We start from the raw sequence: 22200 nt of genomic DNA on the forward strand, positions 1-22200 counted from the left end.
GCTCAGCTTTTGAGGAGGAAAGAATTTATCCAAGAAGGCTGTGACCAGCTTATCCCAGGAGTCCAGGCTATCCTTAGGTTGTGAATCCAACCATATTCTAGCTCTGTCTCTTATAGCAAAAGGGAAAAGCATGAGTCTGTAGACTTCAGGATCAACTCCATTCGTCTTTACAGTCTCACAGATCTGCAAGAACTCAGTTAAAAACTGATAAGGATCTTCAGATGGAAGTCCATAAAACTTGCAGTTTTATTGCATTAAGGCAACTAGCTGAGGTTTCAGCTCGAAATTATTGGCTCCAATGGCAGGAATGGAGATGCTTCTTCCATCAAACTTGGACGTTGGCTTTGTGAAGTCACCAAGCATTCTCCTTGCATTATTATTATTTTTGGCTGCCATCTCCTTCTCTTGTTCGAAAATTTCTGAAAGGTTACCTTTAGAATAATTTAATTTGGCTTCTCTTAATTTCCTCTTCAGAGTCCTTTCAGGTTCTGGATCAATTTCAACAAGAGTGCCTTTTTCCCTGTTCCTGCTCATATGAAAGAGAAGAAAACAAGAAAAGAAAGAGGAATCCTCTATGTCACAGTATAGAGATTCCTTTATGTTAGTAGAAAAAGAAGGGGGAGAAGAATGTAGAAGAGGGGATTCGGATATTTGGATGGAGAGAGGTGAAGAGAAGTGTTAGTAACTAAATAATTAAATAGAATAAGAAAATAGAGGGAGAATTTCGAAAATAATTTTGAAAAAGGGGTTAGTAATTTTCGAAAATTAGAGATAAAATGTAATTAAAACATGAAACAATTAGTTAATTAAAAAAAAAGAATTTTTGAAAAAGGGGTGAGATATTTTCGGAAATTGAAGAGGGAAAAGTAGTTAGGTGGTTTTGAAAAAGATAAGAGACAAACAAAAAGTTAGTTAGTTGATTGAAAAAGATTTGAAATCAAATTTGAAAAAGATAAGAAGATAAGAAGTTAGATGAGATGTTTTGAAATCAAGTTTTGAAAAAGATAATACTTTTGAAAAAGATAAGATAAAAGATAAAAAGATCTAAGTTTCAAAATGACTTAACTAACAAGAAACTACAAGATAAGATTCTAGAACTTTAAAGATTGAACCTTTCTTAACAAGCAAGTAACAAACTTCAAATTTTTGAACCAATCACATTAATTGTTAGCATATTTTCGAAAATATGATATAAAGATAAGAAAAAGATTTTGAAAATATTTTGTAAAATTTTCGAAAATAAAGAAAAAAAATGGAAAAAATATGATTTTTGAAAAAGATTTTGAAAAGATAAGATTTTTAAAATTGAAATTTTGATTTGACTTGTAAGAAACAGCTAATTTTGAAAATTTTTGACCAAGTCAACCCAAAATTTCGAAAATTTGGAGGGAAATAAGGAAAAGATATTTTTTTTAATTTTTTTGAATTTTTTAATTATGAGAGAGAAAAACAACAAAAATACTCAATGCATGAAATTTTTAGATCAAAACAATGAATGCATGCAAGAATGCTATGAATGTCAAGATGAACACCAAGAACACTTTGAAGATCATGATGAACATCAAGAACATAATTTTGAAAAATTTTTGATGCAAAGAAAACATGCAAGACACCAAACTTAGAAATCTTTAATGCATGGACTCTAACAAACAAAAAATGCATATGAAAAACAACAAACAACACAAAATAAGAAAACATCAAGATCAAACAAAAAGACTTGTCAAGAACATCTTGAAGATCATGAAGAACATTATGAATGCATGAAATTTTCGAAAAATGCAAGAAAAAATTTTAAAGCATGCGATTGACACCAAACTTAAAATTGACTCAAGACTCAAACAAGAAACACAAAATATTTTTAGTTTTTTATGATTTTCTAATTTTTTTGTATTTTTATTAATTTTTTCGAAAATAATGTTAGGAAAAACGAAAAAATAAAAGAAAAATTTTGAAAAAGATTTTTGAAAAGAAAATTACCTAATCTGAGCAACAAGATGAACCGTCAGTTGTCCATACTCGAACAATCCCCGGCAACGGCGCCAAAAGCTTGGTGGACGAAATTGTGATTCATTTGTTATTCCATTTTGCAAAATTCATTGCTTTTCATTCCCTAGTAATGGCGCCAAAAACATGATGCCAATACCATGGTTCACAACTCTGTTCAACTTAACCAGCAAGTGTACTGGGTCATCCAAGTAATACCTTACGTGAGTAAGGGTCGATCCCACAGAGATTGTTGGTATGAAGCAAGCTATGGTCACCTTGTAAATATCAGTTAGGCAGATTAAATTGATTTATGGATTTTCGAATAATTAATAATAAAATAGAAAATAAAAAGGGATAGAATTACTCATGTAAATCAATAGTGGGAGTTTCAGATAAGTGCATGGAGATGCTGTGCTTCTCTTGAATCTCTACTTTCTCATTGCTTTCATCCAATCCTTCTTACTCCTTTCCACGGCAAGTTGTATGTAGGGCATCACCATCATCAATGGCTACTTTCAATCCTCTCGGGAAAATGGTCCTATGCGCTGTCACTGCATGGCTAATCGTCTGAAGGCATCACCCTTGGTTGATAGCTACATCCCATCCTCTCAGTGAAAATGGTCCAAATGCTCTGTCACAGCACGGCTAATCGTCTGTCAGTTCTCAATCTGGTTGGAATAGAATCCATTGATTCTTTTGCGTTTGTCATCACGCCCAGCCTTCAGGAGTTTGAAGCTCGTCACAGTCATTCAATACCGGAATCCTACTCGGAATACCACAGACAAGGTTAGACTTTCCGGATTCTTAGGATCCTACTCGGAATACCACAGAGAAGGTTAGACTTTCCGGATCCTCATGAATGCCGCCATCTATCTAGCTTATACCACGAAGATTCTGTTGGGGAATCTAAGAGATATGCGTCCGGCCTAGAGTAGAACGGAAGTGGTTGTCAGTCACGCGCGTTCATAGGTGAGAATGATGATGAGTGTCACGGATCATCACATTCATCAAAGTTGAAGTGCAACGTATATCTTGGAATAAGAATAAGAGAGAATTGAATAAAAAGTAATAGTAATTGTATTGAAACTTGAGGTACAGCAGAGCTCCACACCCTTAATCTATGGTGTGCAGAAACTCCACCGTTGAAAATACATAAGTGAAAGGTTCAGGCATGGCCAAATGGCCCGCCCCCTAAAACGTGCTCAATGGCCTCCTAAGATGAAGAACAAAACAAAACTGAGACCAAAGATGAAACGTGGTCCAAAGACTTCTAATACAATAGTTAAATGTTCTATTTATAATAAACTAGCTCCTAGGGTTTACATGAGTAAGTAATTGATGCATAAATCCACTTTCGGGGCCCACTTGGTGTATGATTGGGCTGAGCTTGATCAATACACGAGCTGAGACTTTTCTTGGAGTTGAACTCCAAGTTATGACGTGTTTTGGGCGTTCAACTCCGGATCATGACGTTTTTCTGGCGTTTAACTCCAGACAGCAGCATGTACTTGGCGTTCAACGCCAAGTTACGTCGTCAATTTCCGAATGAAGTATAAACTATTATATATTGCTGGAAAGCTCTGGATGTCTACTTTCCAACTCCGTTGAGAGCGCACAAATTGGATTTCTGTAGCTCCAGAAAATCCATTTCGAGTGCAGGGAGGTCAGATTCCAACAGCATCAGCAGTCCTTTTGTCAGCCTTTTTCAGAGTTTTGCTCAAGTCCCTCAATTTCAGCCAGAAATTACCTGAAATCACAGAAAAACACACAAACTCCTAGTAAAATCCAGAAATGTGAATTTAACATAAAAACTAATGAAAACATCCCTAAAAGTAGCTTGAACTTACTAAAAACTACCTAAAAACAATGCCAAAAAGCGTATAAATTATCCGCTCATCAAAAATACATAAGTGATGAAGGTCGAGGCATGGCCGAATGGCCAGCCCCCAAAACGTGATCAAGAGATCAAAAACGATGCAAAGATAGCCTCAAAAATGATCTAAAGATCACCCGATGTCCAAATACAATAGTAAAAGGTCCTATTTATAATGACTAGTAACCTAGGGTTTACAAAGATAAGTAAATGATGCAGAAATCCACTTCAGGGTCCCACTTGGTGTGTGCTTGGGCTGAGCATTGAAGCTTTCATGTGCATAGGCTTTTCTTGGAGTTAAACACCAGTGCTGGTGCCAGTTTTGGCGTTTAACTCCTTTGATGCCAGTTTTAGCGTTTAACGCCAGAAAAGGGTAGAAACTTGGCATTTAAACGCCAGTTTGCGTCATCAAAACTCGGGCAAAGTATGGACTATTATATATTGCTGAAAAGCCCAAGATGTCTAATTTCTAAGCAATTAAGAGCGCGCCTATTGGGCTTTTGTAGCTCCAGAACATCCATTTTGAGTGCAGGGAGGTCAGAATCCAATAGCATCTGCAGTCCTTTTTCATCCTCTGAATCAGATTTTTGCTTAGGTCCCTCAATTTCATCCAGAAAAAACCTAAAATCACAGAAAAACACACAAACTTATAGTAAAGTCCAAAAATGTGATTTTTGCATAAAACTAATAATTATATACTAAAAACTAACTAAATCATACTAAAAACTACCTAAAAACAATACCAAAAAGCGTATAAATTATCTGCTCATCACAACACCAAACTTAGATTGTTGCTTGTCCCCAAACAACTAAAAACAAAATAGAATAAAAAGAAGAGAATATATAATGAATTCCAAAATATCAATGAAGCTTAGCTCCAATTAGATGAGCGGGACTAGTAGCTTTTTGCTTCTGAACAATTTTGGCATCTCACTTTATCCTTTGAAGTTCAGAATGATTGGCGTCTCTAGGAATTCAAAATTAAGATAGTGTTATTGAATCTCCTAGTTTAGTATGTCGATTCTTGAACACAGCTACTTTATGAGTCTTGGCCGTGACCTTAAGCACTTTGTTTTCCAATATTACCACCGGATACAGAAATGCCACAGTCACATGACTGGGTGAACCTTTTCAGATTGTGACTCAGCTTTGCTAAAGTCCCCAGTTAGAGGTGTCCAGAGTTCTTAAGCACACTCTTTCTGCTTTGGATCACGACTTTAACCACTCAGTCTCAAGCTTTTTACTTGGACCTTCATGACACAAGCACATGGTTAGGGACAGCTTGATTCAGCCGCTTAGGCCAGGATTTTATTCCTTTGGGCACTCCTATCCATTAATGCTCAAAGCCTTGGATCCCTTTTACCCTTGCCTTTTGGTTTAAAGGGCTATTGGCTTTTTATGCTTGCTTTTTCTTTTTCTTTCTTTTTCTTTTTCGCCCCTTTTTTTTTGCAAGCTTTGTTATTCACTGCTTTTTCTTGCTTCAAGAATCAATTTTATGATTTTTCAGATTATCAATAACATTTCTCTTTGTTCATCATTCTTTCATGAGCCAACAATTTTAACATTCAATGAACTTCACTATAAAAAATATGCACTGTTCAAGCATTCATTCAGAAAACAAAAAGTATTGCCACCACATCAAAATAATTAGAATATTTTCAAGATAAAAGTCGAAATCCATGTACTTCTTGTTATTTTGTAATTAGAAACATTTTTCATTTAAGAAATGTGAAGGATTTATGGGACATTCATAGCTTTAAGGCATAGACACTAGACACTATTGATGATGTAATAAAGAAACAAACATAGACAAACATAAAGCATAAAAATAAAAAATAGAAAGATAAGAACAAGGAAATCAAAGAACAGGTCCACCTTAGTGATGGCGGCTAGTTCTTCCTCTTGAAGATCCAATAGAACGCTTGAGCTCCTCTATGTCTCTTCCTTGCATTTCTTGCTCTTCCCTCATGGCTATTTGATCCTCTCTAATTTCATGGAAAATAATGGAGTGCTCTTGGTGCTCCATCCTTAATTGCTCCATATTGGAACTCAAATCTTCCAAAGAGGTGTTGAGTTGTTCCCAATAGTTGTATGGAGGAAAATGCATCCCTTGAGGCATCTTAGGGATTTCTTGATGAGGGACTTCCTCATGCTCTTGTTGAGGTCCATGAGTGGGCTCTCTTATTTGCTCCATCCTCTTTTCAGTGATGGGCTTGTCCTTTTCAATTAGGATGTCTTCCTCTATGACAATTCTAGCTAAACTGCATAGGTGACAAATGAGATGAGGAAAGGCTAACCTTGCCAAAGTTGAGGGCTTGTCACCCACTTTGTACAGTTCTAGAGGTATGATCTCATGAACTTCCACTTCCTCTCCAATCATGATGCTATGGATCATGATAGTCCGATCCACAGTTACTTCGGATCGATTGCTAGTAGGAATGATAGAGCATTGGATGCATTCCAACCATCCTCTAGCCACGGGTTTAAGGTCATGCCTTCTCAATTGAACCGGCTTGCCTTTGGAGTCTCTTTTCCACTAAGCTCCTTCCACACATATGTCCATGAGGACTTGGTCCAACCTTTGATCAAAGTTAACCCTTCTAGTGTAGGGGCGTACATCTCCTTACATCATTGGCAAGTTGAATGCCAACCTTACATTTTCCAGACTGAAATCTAAGTATTTCCCCCGAACCATTATAAGCCAATTCTTTGGGGTTCACACTGTGATCATGGTTTTTGGTGATCCATGCATTAGCATAGAACTCTTGAACCATTAAGATTCCAACTTGTTTAATGAGGTTGGTGAGAACTTCCCAACCTCTTTTTCGAATCTCATGTCGGAACTCTGGATACTCATTCCTTTTGAGCATGAAAGGGACCTCAGGGATCACCTTCTTCTTGGCCACAACTTCATAGAAGTGGTCTTGATGGACCTTTGAGATGAATCTCTCCATCTCCCATGACTCGGAGGTGGAAGCTTTTTCCTTCCCTTTCCTCTTTCTAGAGGTTTCTTTGGCCTTAAGTGCCATAAATAATTTTGGAAAAACAAAAAGCAACGCTTTTACCACACCAAACTTAAAAGGTTTGCTCGTTCTCGAGCAAAAAAAGAAAGAAGGGAGAAGAAAAAGAAGAAAATGGAGGAGATGGAGAGAGAGGTAGGGTTCGTGTATTAGGGGTTAGGTTTAGGAGGGAAAGGATGTGAATTTGAATGTTGAGGTAGGTGGGGATTTTGGGGAAGAGTAGGTGGATGTGAGTGGTGAAGAGGTGAATGGTGAAGAGAGAATGAGGTGAATAGTAAAGCGTATTTGGGAAAGGGTGTTATTGGAATGTGTGAAAAAGAGAGAGAGTGAGTTGAGGTAGGTGCGGATCTTTTGGGGTCCACAGATCCTGAGGTGTCAAGGATTTCTCATCCCTGCACCATTCTGGCGTGTAAACGCCCCTTTGAGTGTCAATCCTGGCGTTAAATGCCAGGTTGCTGCCCATTTCTGGGGTTTAATGCCAGTTTTTCTTCCCTTTCTGGTATTTAAACTCCAGTCTGGTGCCCATTTCTAGCGTTAAATGCCCAGAATAGTGCCAGACTGGGCGTTTAACGCCCATTCTACTACCCTTACTGGCGTTTAAACGCCAATAAGCTCCTCCTCCAGGGTGTGCTGTTTTTAAGGCTGTTTTTGAATTTGCTTTGATTTTTGCAGTTGTTGTTGTGACTCCACATGATCATCAACCTAAAGAAAACATAAAATAACAATGGAAAATAGAAATTTAACATAGATAAATAAAAATTGGGTTGCCTCCCAATAAGCGCTTCTTTAATGTCAATAGCTTGACAGTGAGCTCTCATGGAGCTTCACAGATATTCAGAACATGGTTGGGGCCTCCCAACACCAAACTTAGAGTTTGAATGTGGGGGCTTTAGTTGACTCTGTATTGAGAGAAGCTTTTCATGCTTCCTCTCCATGGTTGTAGAGGGAGATCCTTGAACTTTAAACACAAGGTAGTCCTCATTCACTTGAAGAACTAGCTCTCATCTGTCTACATCAATCACAGCCTTTGCTGTGGCTAGGAAAGGTCTTCTAAGGATGATGGATTCATCCTCATCCTTCCCAGTGTCTAGGATTATGAAGTCAGGAGGGATGTAAAGGCCCTCAACCTTCACTAAAACATCCTCTACAAGTCCATAAGCCTGTTTCATGGATTTGTCTGCCATCTCTAGTGAGTTTCTTGCAGCTTATACCTCAAAGATTCCCAGTTTCTCCATCACAGCGAGTGGCATGAGGTTTATGCCTGACCCTAGGTCACACAGATCCTTTTCAAAGGTCATGATGCCTATGGTAGAGGGTATTAAGAACTTTTCGGGATCCAGTTTCTTTTGAGGAAATGTCTGTTGAATCCATGTATTAAGTTCATTGATGAGTAATAGAGGTTCATCATCCCAAGTCATCAGGCGTACGCGTACTCCATGCGTATGCGTCACTTGGAATTTTAGCACTTCACGCGTACGCGTCAATAGCACGCATGCATGACCCAGCAAAATCGACGTAAAAGGTGTATTGGCTGAAAGTTGGGATGGCTTGGTGCTGGCACTGTGCCCGAGGCACAAATCGCATCACGCGTACCGTCGTGGATGCGTGTGCATCACATTCACAATAAGCACTCCCACGCGTGCGCGTGCCTGACGCACACATATCATATGACATTTTGGCACACATCCTAAGATGAACAGAGGGTTGTGCGAGTGCCACATTGCCCTTGCGCTAGTAGCACAAACACGGTCACGCGTACGCGTGACCGACGCTTACGCATCACCTTCCTCTCTGCACATCCCACGCGTACGCGTGGACCACGCGTCCGCATCGTCCGAAAAACATCACCTGAACCCTGTGCAGTGATAAACCACATTTGTAGGATTTATCTTGTGTTGAATTTAGGGGACTTTATCACCTTTTACCCACATTTATTCAATGAAATAGTATGGTTTTGTAAATTCTCCTTTAATTGTGCTTAAGAGTATTACATGCTTTTAGGACTCAAAATAGCTAAATTTAATTCACCTTGATTCCATTAGATGCCTTGATATGTTTGTTAAGTGATTTCAGATCTAGGAGGCAAAGATTGGATCAAGGGAATGAAGGAAAAGCATGTAAAAATGGAGAACTCGTGAAGAAATGTAGGAATCGAAAAAGCTGTCAAGCTGACCTCTTCACACTTAATCGACCATAACTTGAGCTACAGAGGTCCAAATGTTGCAGTTTTAGTTGCGTTGGAAAGCTAACACCCGGGGCTTCGAAATGATATAAGATTTGTTATAGTTGCATTGCATATAGGGGCGCGCACGTGCACGGTACGCGGACATGCCGATGGTTGCACACAATTCACTTAATGCAACTCATGGCCAGCGATTTTAGAAGCCTTATGGGTCCAATCCAACTCATTTCTGATGCTATTTAAGCCAAGGATTGAAGAGGGATGAGACATTTAGTTACCAATTAGTTTAGAAGTAGTTAGAGTTAGTTTCTAGAGAGAAAAGCTTTCACTTCTCTCTAGAATTAGGATTAGGATTAGCTTTAGTTCTTAGATCTAGGTTTTCATTCATGCTTTCTTCTACTTCTTCTTCTCAATTCCTTGTGTATCATTCTTCTATTCTTTTATTGTAATTTCCTTTATGTTGTTCTCATACTTTGTTGTAGATCTACTATTGCCTCTTCTACTTTCTTCCAATTCCATTTGAGGTAATTCATAATAATTGTGTTCCCTTTGATTGTTGTTGTTGATTTCTTACATTCAATTGTTGTTAGATTCTACTCTTGTTATCAATTTACTATGCTTTTCCTTTGTGCCTTCTAAGTGTTTGATGAAATGCTTGGTTGGATTTTAGTATAGATTTTATTCCTCTTGGCCTAGGTAGAGTAATTAGTGACACTTGAGTTATCAACCTCTTTTGTTGATTAATAATTAGAGATTGCTAATTGATTTGAAGGCCTCTAAAGCTAGTCTTTCCTTTAGGAGTTGATTAGGACTTGAGGAATCAAATTGATTCTTCCAATTGACTTTTCTCCATGGTTAGAGGTTAACTATGTGGGAGTAATGAACAATTCTCATCACAATTGATAAGGATAACTAGGATGGGATTTCTAGTTCTTATACCTTGCCAAGAGCTTTGTTAGTTGTTAGTTTATTTACTTTGACATTTATATTTCTTGTCTAAAATCTAAAAAACCCCAAACATAACTTATAACCAATAACAAGAACATTTGTTTGCAATTCCTAGGGAGAATGACCCGAGGTTTGAATACTTCGGTTATCTAAATAGGGGTTTGTACTTGTGACAACCAAATTTTTGTATGAAATGACTATTGTTGGTTTAGAAACTATATTGCAACGATATTTCATTTGTGAATTCTAAACCGTCAAAAATCCAATCATCACGCAACCTTGTTTTTCATATCTTATCTTTTCTTCTCTAACTTCTCTCTTCTTTCTCCTTCTTTCTTTCTTTCTTTTCTTCTTCTTCTTTCTTTCCTCTTTTCTTTTTCTTCTCCCTCCCTTCATACTTTCTTAAACTCACATCATCCATTACTTCTCTCTTTATCATCTTCTTCTCAAGGTTCTCTCCTTCTATTTTCTTTTTCTTAATTTTTACCTATTTATGCATTATTTTAATTGGTGTTAGAAATCTAATTGGGTAATTATTCTCTTCTATAATTGTTTGTGGATTATTTAGGAGTTATTTGACAATTAATATTGATTATTTTTTGGGTTGCTTGCATATTCAAATTTAATTATTTTCCTATCATATTAAACATGCATACCAAGTGTTTGTGAAATAGCCCATATGGCATTGTGCATTCTTAAATATTCTAGTCTTCTACTATAATGCCTATTTTTCACAAAATTCTTATCATGTTTTATTAATTTGGTATAATTGTCAATACAAATGTGATTGTTAATTTGTTACAAGTGATAATACATTTTTCGCAATTAATGCTTGATCTATGCTACTCATGCCTTTGCCAGCATGCCAATAAATATCTTGCATTTAATTGCCTTCATCTTTCTTGCTATATTTCCATTGAAGTCCTAAATACATTAAGTCGCGACCATGTGTTAACGACACCCTTCTTTACCTTGGCAAGGTTATCACTTGTACTGTCCTCTTCCTTGCTCCAACCCTTGGACTTACATGAACCTTTTATTTTCCCTTTTCAGGATGGCCACCAAGACTGATAAGAGAAAGCTGTTACCAAACCACCAGCAAGGAGAGGCACTAAAAGAGCATTAGCTGTGGACCCATCCTCAACGACAGTCAAGCCATCAACAAAATGGGTCAAAAGGATAATTAATGTTGCGAAAACAGAGAAAGCCTTTCCAACAAGGGATGCTGCGCAGTTCACTAACCGCTACTGTGAGCAGATGTTCCACATTCTAGCTGCGAGGAACTATAACAATGAGCACCTTCTTATCCTCCCTACCAATATTGTTGATTTGGTGGAGCCCCGCATTGACAGAAGACAATGGGGTTTCTTACGGAAACAGCCACGGCAGGTCAATTTCTCATGGGTAGTTGAATTCTATTCCAATTTTCACATGCCAACCCTACAGTCTATCTATATCTATCAGAAGCAGGTCCCCATATCTGAGGAGGCCATTCAGTGAGCTTTAGATCTTCCCCCTGCTTCAGAAGGATTAGACGCATATCAAGAAGCCTCTTTCAAGTGCCAGAGATTCCAATTTGACTGGGACGACATTCTCAGAATTATAGGACTACCTAGCAGCCACTGGATCTATGGATACCATCGATCCCGACCTAAGGGCATCTCAGCTTCAGCACTTACCTTGGAGGCTCGCGTGTGGGCACAGATTATGTCCCACTACATCTTCCCAAGCACTCATGAGTCCTCCTTCACTGCAGACATGGCTGTTTTCATCTGGTGTATCCTTACAGACCAGCCTCTCAACTTACCAAGACACATCCGGCAAGCCATGGGACACGTACAGATTGCGGGTAACCTTCCCTTTCCCGCCTTGGTTTCAGATCTAGTCTCGGCAGCCGGAGTCTCCTACAGAGCTGGAGACACCAGGGCCATGATTCTGCAGGATGATCAATATGTACCCAGCGGGAAGTACATCAGACCCCAAGCAAACACTACCAGCCAGACTGAAGACCCGGCCAGAGATACCCCTTCTCCTTCCACATCACAAGCACCTTCAACAAATCAACTGCTCCTTCAGATACTTCAGAGGTTGGACCGGCAAGACCGCAGATGGAATACATAGAGCGTCGTAACAAGTGCCGATTCACATACCTCAAGCAGCTGATTGTTGGGAACCACCCACCTGAAGAAGACCCAGACTCTCCGGACTCCACTTCACTAACCAGCACCGGGAACCATGACAACCCCGACCGTGGAGATGCTGCTACTAGCCCCCCTTTATTCCTGACTGATGGTACCGAGGACGGTGCCAAGCTTTAAGTGTGGGAAGGTCAGTCAGTACCTGATTTTCGGAGGTAATTGCTTTTCCTTAACACCAATAGGTTATTTTTCTTTTGTTAGGATAGATGCATAAGTAATAAGTGTTTGCATGCGTTTTCTATTTGGTTGAAAAATTATAAGTTTCTTTTTAAAACTTTATTTTGAAAATTTCACTAATCTAAATTAAAATTTTTTTGTTAAAACTTTTTTTGAAGATTGTAATTTAGAACATGGTTTAGAGCTAGAACACACAACCCGTGAGATTTGAGCTTAATTACATGGTTACATTATTTAACCATAATATTTTATTCTTGTGTGTTTCCTTCTCTATGATTGCAATCTTTACTTTGTTCCATTTTATATGTCCAATGTTTAGTGTATTTATATGCATATATATGATTGAGGCCATCATTTGTTATTTAGCTCACTTATCCCAAATAGCCTATCCTTTCAATCACCTTTTTTAGCCACCTTGAGCCTTTTAATCTCCATTTGTTCTATATTTTACCACATCACTAGCCTTAAGTAGAAAAACAAGTAATTACCTGATTTGAATCTTTGGTTAACTTAAGATAGATATTGTGTGTCAACTAAGTGTGGGAAAACTATGGGAACATGGGTTAATAGGGAATGTGTTATTTTTTTGCTTTGATAAAATATTAGGAATTTGGGTACCTACTCATGTGAAACCAGAAAATAATTAAAAACTCCATGTGCATTGATGTGTTACGTTTAGTTAAAAAAACCCAAAAATATTCAATTAAATAAATACACAAGTAAATAAGGGGACAAAATTATTCCAATATTAAGTTAATAAAAGATCAATGCATATGTGATAAAAATTAAAAGAAAAGTTGATGCATGAGTATGAGATGAAAAAGTGGGAATTTTGGGTAGCTAGGCATAATTTTAGAAGTTATATAGAGTGTGTGTGTGTGTATAAGTGAGAGCTTAGGTTAGTCAAGGATTCAATTTATAGCTCACTTAGCCATACATATTTCGTCACCTTTGCCTTAGCCCCATTACAACCTTGAAAAGACCTCACGATGTTTGCATTGGTACATTAAATATTTGTTGATTGGTTAGGTGAAGACAAAGTTTAGAAAGCATGACTAGAGAAGACTAGAGTGAATTATCCCCATACACTTGAGTGATTAGAGTGCATATACACCATCAGTGGGGGTTCAATGCTTAATTCTATGTTCCCTGGTTTCATGAGCTATCTTCTTAGAAGTTTACCTGTCTTTACTATATGATTTTAATTAGTCATATCTTATTTATGTTAGTCTTGAAGAACTCATTTACTTTCAACCAAGTAGACAGAATCATTTTAGCATATAGTTGCATTCATATATACATACTGCATTTCATGAGTCTTACCTTACCCTGTTTATTCTTTTGATCTCCTTGAGCTTAGCATGAGGACATGCTAGTGTTTAAGTGTGGGGAGTTTGATAAACCACTATTTTATGATTTATCTTGTACTCAATTGAGTGGTTTTATCAAGTCTTTGCACACTTATTCGTACAAATTGCATGGCTTTACAATTCCTTCCTAGTTTTGTTCTATGGTTGAAAACTTGCTACCTAAGCCTTTAATTTGTGTATTTTAATTCCCCTCTCTACCATTCGATGCCGTGATCTGTGTGTTCAATGATTTCAGGCTTTATAGGGCAGGAATGGCTTGGAGGATGGAGAGAAAGCTTGCAAAAATGGAAGGAGTACAAGAAATAAAGGAGATAATCAGCAAGGAACGACACGCACGCATGGCTCACGCGTGCGCGTGAATTGGAGTTTGCTCAACGATGCGTGCGCGTGCTTAACGCGTGCGTGTGACAAAGAAAATCGCCAAACAATGCACATGCGTAAGTGACGCGTACGCGTGACATCTGCGATCTGTAGAAATTGCAAAAAATGCTGGGGGCAATTTTGGGCCGAGTTTGGATCCAGTTTCAGGCCCAGAAACGTAGACCAAAGCCAGGGAACGAGCAGAGACTCAACACACATTCTCATTAGCATAGTTTTTCAGTTTTAGATCAAAATTTTAGAGAGACATTACACTTCCTCTAGGTTTTCTTCACATTCATAGTTCTTAGAATTTTATTGCTTTTTGCTATTGATTTGGATATTGAGAAGAGTTGCTACCTCCGTTGAAGTTTCATTTATTCCAGTTTGTTTCCTTTGTCCCTTACACTTTCATATCTTTAATCCTTATTCAGAGTTACAATTGGATTATTTTTAGAATTTATTAATGCAAAGAACCATTTTTACTTTTAATTAATTTTCAGTTATTGTTTATCATGTCTTCCTTTTATTCCTCTCTTAATTCTGTGAAAGTTATATTCATGTCAATGGAGTAGAACTCCCACTTGACCTGGGGGTTGATTAAAAAAAGACCATTGAGTTGGAATGCTCAAGCGATTAGTTATTTGGAAGTTATTGGCTAATTCTCTATTTACTAACACTAATTCTTCCCAAGGGAGAGGATTAGGACTTGCAAATAAGAGTTAGCTCAATCACTTGACTTTCCTTTATTTAGTAAGGGTTAACTAAGTAAAAATAACAACCTCTTGAAGCTACACTTGAAAAATTCCAACAAGGATAGAACTTCCAATTAATCTACCTCCGGTCAAGCCCTTTTATTTGATTATATAAATTCTCAATCATTTATCTTTCTGTTCTTCAACTCTTAGGAAAACCTCTGATCAATAAATTAGCACTCTTTTGTCAACTTGTTGGGAGACGACCTGGGATTCATACTCTCTGTATTTTATTTCTAAATTTTGTGACAACTCTTTTAAATTGATACACGGAGTCTTCAATGGTTAAGAGCTATACTTGCAATGCTGTTTTCTTTATAAACTCTTAATCGGTGATTTTCCGTACGTCACCCCTACCAACAAATCAAATTCCATTAGTGTTTGTTTTTTATGTTTAATAAATAAAAAACTAAACAATGTGTTAAAAATTGTGTTAATCTAGTAGGGCTAAGTTCAAGTATTTATATATAGTGACTTAGATAAACATCTTTTCTTATTGTTAAAGATAATTATTGCACACATATTTAGATCAGACCTATATTTTTATATATGTTTCTTACTATGATTTGGACATGTTATACTTAAGATTGTGAGCACATTGGTAATGATGAGACCTACTTCTATTTATCTAGGTTTTAGTATATGCGTTAGTAGGACCTGCATATATAGTATTTTATAGATACACTCTATATCTAATGACCTTCTACAAATATTTCCACAATCTTAAAAGCCATAAATATTTTTTATAATCCAACAATCAATATTGATGTTTTTAAGTGATTGAATCCGATCACATCTAGCGATATAATTGAATACACATGGTAATTTATTTTAGATAGCATATATATTTTTCAATGATAATTATTTAGTTATGATGTCTGTTCATTTTACTAATAATGTATGATGATGTTGGTGATGGAGGCTAATGATCAATCCAAATACATTAGTTCTCTTGTTCTAAACATTATAAATGGCTTGATTTTTTGTTCAACGACCAGGTTTATAAAATTTCTCTTGCTTAATAATTAACTACTAGATGAAATATCTTTGATGAGTGTGCCTTAAGATTTCTTTTCCTGATCTGTTTTGGGCAGCAACTCAACTTGGCATCAGTCTATTACCTATCTATCCTATCTACCCAGATATCAGTCGTGTGAGAATAGACTATTAACACATTAGTGCAAAAATATTTTTTAGTATGCAAAAGAGTGTATAGTATTTATGTGATATATGCTATGGGTCAAAGGGTATTATTCTATTGCTTATCTATCCTATCTACTCGGATATCAATCTTTTGAGATCACACAATTAACAATTTAGTCCATAAATACTTTTCAGTATGAAAAAAGGTGTATGAAATTTATCTAATATATGCTATTGGTCAAAGTATACCATCGATCTTGGTTTTGATGCTAGTATACAATTCTTATATCAAAAATATCCTTGTTGTTATACATATTAGTAAAAAACTTTCTATCCTATCAGCATGTATGTTTGACAATTCACAAATAAGTTCAATTCCACTTTTGAGAGGTAATTACGGTGTATTTCATTTTATTTTTTAGGATATCGAGTCATACTATACAACATATATTGAAAGTGGAGACTCTTTAGTCCAAAAAAAAGCAGACATATGGATTTGACATTCTTAGAGAAAGTTAAAAGTCACTTTTGAAAATGGATTAGGATGTTTGGCATTTTATTATTTTACAACAAGATCCAGTGCCATTTCAATATATCTTGTATGTTGAAAATGAAAAAAATTCAAAGATCATAAGTGTTTCTTTTTTTCTTTACTCTCGATTCATGCCAACACGTTTCACCATGTATTAGGTCTTCTTGATCTCTCAAAAAGTGGTTAGTGCCTCTTTGGTGACAATCAGATTTTATATATGAAAATAGCACTGCTGAAAATTGATGCCTACCTCTAATTCTTTTTGCCTGTGATTGGTATCCTGATATTACTTGTTGCAAATAAATCTCTAGTCCCATCCACTGAGGGATTCTGTCTACAAAATATGGAACATATATAAAAAATTTTAATGACAAAGAAGGTCTGTAGATTTTAAGACAATGACCCATTTACCCTTGTTCTATTATTCAAGGATTCCTATCATCTAAAGTCATTACTAATTTGTTAAAATATATTTTTACTTCCACCAAATAGTGCTTCTTTAGTAATACTTTCATATTGGGCAAGGTGATGGTTGATGAGCGGATATTTTATACGCTTTTTGGCATCATTTTCATATAGTTTTTGTTATGTTTTGTTTAAGTTTTATTATATTTTCATGGGTTTTAGTGAAAAATTCACATTTTTAGATTCTACTTTGAGTTTGTGTGTTTTCATGTGATTTCAGTTATTTTCTGGCTGAAATTGAAGAGTTTTGGCAAAGTCCGATTCAGAGACAGAGAAAGGACTGCAGATGCTGTCAAAATCTGACCTCCGTGCACTCAAACAAAATTTTTGGAGCTATAGAAAACCAAATTATGTGTTCTCAATGGCGTTGAAAAGCTAACTTTTAGAGCTTTCTAGCAATAGATAATAGTCTATACTTTGCTCTGGAAATGAAGGTTTAAAACTGACATTCAACGCCAGTCACCAACCCCAATCCTAGCGTTGGACGCCCAAAGGGGAGCTGTTGGCGTCCAACGCCCAAAAGGGAGAGCAGAGCTGGCGCTTAATGCCCACCAAGCATACAAGGCAGCGTGGATCACCCCCCTAAGGGGTATTCAACGCCCATTCTTCAAAGTGGACGCCAAACTCAGCCCAAAAACTCAACTCAAGTAGGCCCAAAAGTGGATTTTCGCACTTCTAGTCTATTCTCTCATATTTTTATACTTCTTAGTTATTAGGTTATTATATATAGGAGAAGATCACCCTTGTTTAGGATCTTCTTCTCCCACTTTTACTTTTGAATATTACTTTCTGTACAGTATGAGCAACTGAACCTCCTAGGTTAAGGTTAGGAGCTATGCTGAGTCTTATGGATTAATAATATCACTATTCTATTTTAATCTATGCTTCATTCCATTCTAAGATGTATATTTTTTTCTTCAACCTAATGAATTGGGAGTGTAACTTGACCGTCATCCCTTTTCTACAAGGGTTCTTGCGAGTCCTTGACGAGATAGTATTGAACCACAAGCTTGATTATACATTTCTTAGACGGCTAATCCACGACTTTGTTGGGGACTTGGAGACATCAGTTCAGCCAAGGTACAGGGCGATTAGGGCCTTTGTGGTATAGGCTAGAATCGTGAGGCAGCATTCTCTGATCTGAAAGATCCGACCTTATTTTTGGGGTTTTGAGTAGGATTGCTAAGGGAATGGACTGCAAGAGCTTCACTCCCGTTTAGATTGGATGACCACTGACCTGGCATTTGATCTGAAGCAGAGGATATTAATGACCACTGACCTGGCGTTAATCACTTACAGCTTGCCATGGAATAAATCAGTAGAAGTTGGAGTAGATGGTGAGAAAAGTTGATCTAGAAGAAAGAAGCATCTCCGAAGCCTCAACCATTCTCATACCATTGAATTCACATCTATCCAATAAGGTTTTATTTATTCTGTTTTTAAGCGTTTTTCACAACAATCATCTTTTCTAATCGCCTGATGACGATGCCTGGTGCACGAAATTGTGAACACTACGTTGTCCATATTCGAATAATCCCTAGTAATGGCTCCAAAGACTTGGTGCTCACTACCATGGCATAAGCACAACTTCGCACAACTAACCAGCAAGTGCACTGGGTCGTCCAAGTAATAAACCTTACGCGAGTAAGGGTCGATCCCACGGAGATTGGTGGTATGAAGCAAGCTATGGTCACCTTGTAAATCTCAGTCAGGCAGACTCAAATGGGTATAGTGATAAACGAAAATAACATAAACATAAAGATAGAGATACTTATGTATATCATTGGTGTGAGAGCTTCAGACAAGTGTATGAAGATGCCTTCCCTTCCGTCTCTCTGCTTTCCTACTGTCTTCATCCAATCCTTCTTACTCCTTTCCATGGCAAGCTTATGCAAGGGTTTCACCGTTGTCAGTGGCTACCTCCCATCCTCTCAGTGAAAATACGTCCCTGATGCTCTGTCACAGCATAGGCTAATCATCTGTCGGTTCTCAATCAGACCGGAATAGAATCCAGTGATTCTTTTGGCGTCTGTCACTAACGCCCCGCCCTCAGGAGTTTGAAGCACGTCACAGTCATTCAATCATTGAATCCTACTCAGAATACCACAGACAAGGTTAGACCTTCCGGATTCTCTTGAATGCCGCCATCAGTTCTTGCCTATACCACGAAGACTCTGATCTCACGGAATGGCTGGCTCGTTTGTCAGGCGAGCACTCGGTTGTCAGGCGATCAACCATGCATCATGCAATCAGAAATCCAAGAGATATTCACTAAGCCTCAGATGCTTGTAGAACAAGAATGGTTGTCAATCACCTTGTTCATAGGTGAGAATGATGATGAGTGTCAATCATCACCTTCATCAGATTGAAGAACAAGTGATATCTTGGACAAAGAACAAGCGGAATTGAATAGAAGAACAATAGTAATTGCATTAATACTCGAGGTACAGCAGAGCTCCACACCTTAATCTATGGTGTGTAGAAACTCCACCATTGAAAATACATAAGAACAAGGTCTAGGCATGGCCGAATGGCCAGCCTCCCAAAGTGAGTTCAATCATCAAAACATGATCAAAAGACTCTCTATCTCTATTACAATAGTAAAAGGTCCTACTTATAGAAAACTAGTAGCCTAGGGTGTACAGAAATGAGTAAATGACATAAAAATCCACTTCCGGGCCCACTTGGTGTGTGCTTGGGCTGAGCAATGAAGCATTTTCGTGTAGAGACTTGTCTTGGAGTTAAACGCCAGCTTTTATGCCAGTTTGGGCGTTTAACTCCCATTTAGGTGCCAGTTCCGGCGTTTAACGCTGGAATTTCTTGAGGTGACTTTGAACGCCGGTTTGGGCCATCAAATCTTGGGCAAAGTATGAACTATCATATATTGCTGGAAAGCCCAGGATGTCTACTTTTCAATGCCGTTGAGAGCGCGCCAATTGGGCTTCTGCAGCTCCAGAAAGTCCACTTCGAGTGCAGGGAGGTCAGAATCCAACAGCATCTGCAGTCCTTTTCAGTCTCTGGATCAGATTTTTGCTCAGGTCCCTCAATTTCAGCCAGAAAATACCTGAAATCACAGAAAAACACACAAACTCATAGTAAAGTCCAGAAAAGTGAATTTTAACTAAAAACTAATAAAAATATACTAAGAACTCAACTAAAACTACTAAAAACATACTAAAAACAATGCCAAAAAGTGTATAAATTATCCGCTCATCACAACACCAAACTTAAATTGTTGCTTGTCCTCAAGAAACTGAAAATCAAATAAGATAAAAGAAGAGAATATACTATAGACTCCAAATTATCAATGAAACTAAGCTCCAAATTAGATGAGCGGGACTAGTAGCTTTTTGCCTCCGAACAGTTTTGGCATCTCACTTTATCCTTTGAAATTCAGAATGATTGGCTTCTTTAGGAACTCAGAATCCAGATAGTGTTATTGATTCTCCTAGTTAAGTATGATGATTCTTGAACACAGCTACTTATTGAGTCTTGGCCGTGGCCCAAAGCACTCTGTCTTCCAGTATTACCACCGGATACATACATGCCACAGACACTTAATTGGGTGAACCTTTTCAGATTGTGACTCAGCTTTGCTAAAGTCCCCAATTAGAGGTGTCCAGGGTTCTTAAGCACACTCTTTTTGCCTTGGATCACAACTTTATTTCTTTCTTTTCTTTTTTTTTTTCGTTTTCTTTTCTCCCCTTTTTTTTTTCTTTTTTTTTTTTGTATTCACTGCTTTTTCTTGCTTCAAGAATCATTTTTATGATTTTTCAGATCCTCAGTAACATGTCTCCTTTTTCATCATTCTTTCAAGAGCCAACAATTTTAACATTCATGAACCAAATTCAAAAGACATATGCACTGTTCAAGCATACATTCAGAAAACAAAAAGTATTGTCACCACATCAAACCAATTAAGCTAGTTTTAAAGATGAATTTGAAATCCTGTACTTCTTGTTCTTTTGTGATAAAAACAGTTTTCATTTAAGAAAGGTGATGGATTCATAGGACATTCATAACTTTAAGGCATAGACACTAAGACACTAATGATCATAAGACACAAACATAGGCAAACATAAGCATAAAAATTCGAAAAACAGAAGAATAAAGAACAAGGAAATCAAGGAACGGGTCCACCTTAGTGATGGCAGCTCTTCCTTCTTCTTGAAGGTCCTATGGAGTGCTTGAGCTCCTCAATGTCTCTTCCTTGCCTTTGTTGCTCCTCTCTCATGATTCTTTGATCTTCTCTTATTTCATGGAGGAGAATGGAGTGTTCTTGATGCTCCACCCTTAGTTGTCCCATGTTGGAACTCAATTCTCCTAGGGAGGTGTTTAGTTGCTCCCAATAGTCTTGTGGAGGAAAGTGCATCCCTTGAGGTATCTCAGGGATCTCATGATGAGAGGGGTCTCTTGTGTGCTCCACCCTTTTCTTGGTGATGGGCTTGAGGTCATGCCTTCTCAGTTGAACCGGCTTTGGATGCCATAAATGGTTATGGAAAAACAAAAAGCAATGCTTTTACCACACCAAACTTAAAAGGTTTGCTCGTCCTCGAGCAAAAGAAGAAAGAAGAGAGTAGAAGAAGAAGAAATGAGGAAGAAGGGTATGGCTTTGTGTTTCGGCCATTAGGGGAAGAAGTAGTGTTTTATGAAGGATGGATGTGAGTGGTGAAGGGAAAGAGATGTTGAGGTGATTGGTGAATGGGTGAAGAAGAAGAGAGAGAGTGGTGGGGGTAGGTGGGGATCCTGTGGGGTCCACAGATCCTGAGGTGTCAAGGAAAAGTCATCCCTGCACCAAATGGCACTCAAAATCACGTTTTGAGGCATTTCTGGCGTTAAACGCCGGGCTGGTGCCCATTCCTGGCGTTTAACGCCAGGTTCTAGCCCTTTTCTGGCGTTTAACGCCAGTCTGGTGCCCCTTTCTGGCGTTAAACGCCCAGAATGGTGCCAGACTGGGCGTTAAACGCCCAACTGCTAGGCTTACTGGCGTTTGAACGCCAGCAGCATCTTCCTCCAGGGTGTGCTGTTTTTCTTCCTGTTTTTCATTCTGTTTTTGCTTTTTCAATGGATTTTGTGACTTCTTATGATCATCAACCTACAAAAAACATAAAATAACAAAAGAAAATAGATAAAATATAATCATTGGGTTGCCTCCCAACAAGCGCTTCTTTAATGTCAGTAGCTTGACAGATGG

Source organism: Arachis stenosperma, chromosome 7 (assembly GCF_014773155.1).
Source record: "Arachis stenosperma cultivar V10309 chromosome 7, arast.V10309.gnm1.PFL2, whole genome shotgun sequence".
In the NCBI taxonomy this organism is placed as follows: domain Eukaryota; kingdom Viridiplantae; phylum Streptophyta; class Magnoliopsida; order Fabales; family Fabaceae; genus Arachis; species Arachis stenosperma.